The 4,363-nt window shown below is 38.0% G+C and overlaps 1 long non-coding RNA gene across 1 annotated transcript; it reads right to left on the bottom strand.

The window, feature by feature from the left end:
- Positions 1–470: 470 nt before the first annotated feature.
- On the bottom strand, positions 471–4,357 carry LOC132166416 (uncharacterized). Its single transcript, XR_009438569.1, has 2 exons — positions 1,392–4,357; positions 471–964 (listed from the first exon to the last, which is right to left on the bottom strand). It is a non-coding gene; the product is annotated as an uncharacterized LOC132166416 (long non-coding RNA).
- Positions 4,358–4,363: the final 6 nt, after the last annotated feature.

Here is a 4,363-nt window from a genome sequence, read left to right as displayed (position 1 = left end):
CCTTTTAGCTACACTGCTGGAGATGCTCTTAGATATTGCAATTTAAAAAGCACTTCATTTAAAAAGGACAGAATGGGTTTATTTCACAGTTCGATTCTATCAGGGTCATAATTACCTAATATAAGCCGAAATTCCCTCATTTTTGACACCTACCTCAAAATGTCTCGAATCCCATTTATAAGCTAACTCGACTTTCTCCCTGACATTTATATATTCACAAGTTCTTGCTGTCTAACCCGACACCCAGTCTAAAAACAGACATTTTCCCCAGTAGATACAATGTCTGACCATGTACATGGACCATCCAACATCCAATAATTGGAAATGGTGACCCATTTCTACAGTGATAAAAACCACTAGTTTACACAGCGGCAGTGAACATTTCAAAGAACATCCGCATCAAGAAAACCAAATAAATTTCTGTACAGCTCCATGCTGCTAGACTTTATTTCAAATGGTACAAAAAAAGCCGCAAGAAGTGAAGCTATTATATAAAACAATAGTCGAAGCATATATTACTTTATTTCTGTTCAAGTGGCAGGGGATAATCACTATTATTGACAAACCTAACAAAACTCTTCCAATAAGAAAAAACCTATTGGGAACCGACCAACTATATACACAAAAAGGTCTCCAAGTAGCCTCAAAATTTGAGACATCTCCATATATACGCCAGCAAAGATTATGACAAAAGACTACAACCACCACTACCCTGAACACAAAGCAAATGGCCTGATCTTGCACAAAGAGGACTAGCTTTTGAGAACACATAAAGGACGTTAGTGCCGGTCAAAATGTCGCCTTTAGACATCAAGCTTGGCCTCATACTGGTACTTGGATCTTGAGAGATTTTACTGTTATCATCGGAATCAGAAATGATGCTTCGTGGTCACTCAAAGCACTATTAGCAGCGGCAGCACTAGGGACTACCTGCACCAACATGCTTTTCCGAAGCTTAGCTCTCCTGCACATCAGCCTTTTAATGAACTTCACAATCCATACAAATACATTATCAGAATTTACATTTACACACTAGCATCACATAACAAACTTCTCACCTGTGTAGCAATCAGTTTTGATTCATGGCCTTCACGATAATTACTTGAGTTATTTTTTTATCAAATTATCAAAGACGACACAAAAATAAAAACTCACATTACCAACCACTATAGTTGTTATAGGAAGTTCTTAAGATAACATTATGATTTAAGATGGTAATATAACTAAAGTTTTGAGTTTGAACCCTATCTCTGCCATTCACCTTTTATTTTAATTAAACATTCTACGTGTTAAGTTTGAGCCCATACCTGTGCAGGAGTGTTGGAATATTAGTTAAATTAAATCAACCATTCTTATCAGCTTAAAGCTTTTGAGATAAATGATAACTTAACCACTTGAACACAGAAGCAAATGTCCCAATCTTGTGACCAAGAGGAGCAGCTTTTGAGAACACATAAAGGACGTTAATGCCGATCAAAATATCACCCTTAGACATCAAGCTTCACCTCATACTGGTAGTTGGATCTTGAGAGATTTTACAGTTTGCATCGGAATCAGAAAGGATGCTTCGTGGTTCCCAAAAGCACTATTAGCAGCAGCAACAATAGGACTACCTGCACAAACATGCGTTTCTGAAGCTTCTCCCTCCTGCGCATAAGCCATTTAATGAACTTCACAATCCATGCAAATACATTATCAGAATTTATACGCTACTCCCACATAATAAACTTCTCACCCATGTAGCAATTGGTTTATTCATGGCCTTCCCAATAGTTGCTCTTCAACGACGACAATAGTTTTTAATATAGTTGCTGATGATTCGAGTTTTAATTTTTCTTTTATCAATTTCAGATAAATTATGAGCGATGATACAAAAATAAAAACTCAACTCACATTACTAACAACTCTAGTAGTCGTAGATGAGCAAACTATCGACGCCAACAAACAAACAATAGGTAGATGATAGTTACTCATCAGTAGTTGTTATCATCTACTCATAAGTAGTGGTCATTAATGTGAGTATTATTATTATTATTATTATTATTATTATTATTTTGAAAATTAAGCATACCCCCCTCAAACTATTGATCGAGTTAATGTGTCATCCTAAACTGAAAAAATTTGTCAATATCCCCAAAGCCAGCAAAAAAGGAAAAAAAAAAAAAAAAATTAAAAAAACCTTAAATACATTTTCAATAAGACAAAAGTACCATTATAAATTCAAAATAATAATAATAATAATAATAATAGTAATAAAATATAAATACAATGTTCCAGCGTCAGTGAACCACTCAAATAATGGCCTCGGCTACACCCATGGTCATTTGTTGGGTGCCGCACCACCTCATGGCAATTGAGGTAGTTTGACCACCCATTCAAAAAAAAAAAAAATTCTTTTCAAAAATGATGGGAGGCCGAACCACCTCCAAATAGCCTCGCGTAGACACTTGGTCATTTGTTGGGCGGCAGAACCACCCAATGGCTACTCCCCTCACAGCAAGGGGTAGATTGGTCAACTCCCTTTGACCATATCTGTGATTGGCCGAACCACCCCACAACCACTTGATGTAGGACACTTTTCGAGAATATTTCCCGAGACCAAGACATCTTGTCTCAAAAAGTTGAGCATTTTCCCAAGACGTATACCCGAGTCACGTGTCCAAAGAATTCGAGCCATTCCAAGAGAATCCGAGCCATGCCAAACCATGTCCGAAGAATCCGAACTATTCCATATTATCAAATATTATTTTGTAAGAGCAAGTAGAAAGGTTAATTCATAAGGAACACTTGAGAGAGAGTAAGAGTCCATGCACAATACTAGCCTTACTAGTACCAAAGAAAGATGAAAGTTGGCAGATGTGCGAGGATAGCCGGGCGATAAACAAGATCATGATCAAGTATCGGTTTCCTATTCCCCCAATAGGTGACATGTTTGATATGCTATCTAGGGCTAAGATCTTTTCGAAGATTGATTTGAGGAGTGAATATCACCAGATCCGTATATGATCGAGAGATGAATAGAAAACCACATTCAAAACGAAGAAAGGGGTTTACAAGTGGATGATGATGTCATTCAAGCTATCCAATGCACCTAGCACATTCATGAGACTTAGGATCCAGGTACTAAAACCTCTCATCGGGAAATTTGTAGTAATTTACTTCGACGATATTCTTATTTACAATTGCAACCCGACAGATCACATGGATCACTTGAGGTCCTCTATGGCAACAAGTTGTTTATCAACTTGAAGAAGTGTAACTTCACGATGGATCAATTACTTTTCCTCGGACTCGTAGTCAGCGCCGATGGAATCCGAGTGGATGAAGAGAATGTGAGAGTAATCTGAGAATGGCCAACGCCCAAGTAAGTGGGAGAAGTGAGAAGCTTTCATGGGTTAGCAACTTTCTACAGGAGGTTCATTTGGAATTTCAACAGTATCGTGGCACCAATCACCGAGTGTGTGAAGAAGGAAAAATTCAACTAGGGTGACAAAGTTGAGTGAAGTTTCTCAATCATCAAAGAGAAGCTATGCACAATGCTTGCACTTGCTTTACCCAACTTTGACAAGCTGTTCGAACTTGACTATGATGCATCGATTGTAGGGATCGGAGTTGTGCTATCTCAATAAGGAAAGCCTATGGAATTTTTCAGTGAAAAGCTTGGAGAATCAAGACAAAAGTGGTCTACATAGAAATTGGAACTGTATGATGTACTAAGAGCACTCAAGGTATGGGAACGCTATTTAATTTAGAAAGAGTTTGTTCTATATACAAACCATCAAACGTTAAAAGTTCATCAATAGTCAAAAAAATTTGAATTGGATGCATGCCCAGTGGGTTTCTTACATTCAATGGTTCACGTTTTCCATAAAATACAAGTGGGGAAAACTGAATTGGGTAGCTAACGCTTTGAGCCGCCGAGCTACAATGTTGATTGCCACAAAAGCTGAAGTGGCGGGATTCGCGTGCCTAAAGCAATTATATGAGACAAATGACGACTTTGGAGAAGCTTGGAGACGTTGCAATATCGAACAACTGATTCCCGAGATGCATATTCAAGAAGGGTACCTATTCCAAGGGAACCAACTGTGCATTCCAAGGAGTTCTTTACGGGAACAAGTCATCCAGGAATTACAAAAGTGAACCGTGTCTTATATTACACAGGAATTATAGAAACGGAGTACTTAGCAGAACGAGTGACATCGACCCAAGAGGAAGTTTGTCAGCATCTTGAAAACTCTTATGCCAAATATAAGACAGCAGCTGACAAGGGTCAAAGATCAAAGATTTTTCATGAAGGAGATCTAGTAACGACGTATTTACGCAATGAGTGACTACCGACAAGTACTTCTAAGAAGTTGAA

The sequence above is a fragment of the Corylus avellana genome, chromosome ca11 (assembly GCF_901000735.1).
Source record: "Corylus avellana chromosome ca11, CavTom2PMs-1.0".
Lineage (NCBI taxonomy): Eukaryota > Viridiplantae > Streptophyta > Magnoliopsida > Fagales > Betulaceae > Corylus > Corylus avellana.
The sequence above is the reverse complement of the archived record's forward strand: the minus strand, read 5'-3'. Positions and strand labels throughout refer to the sequence as shown.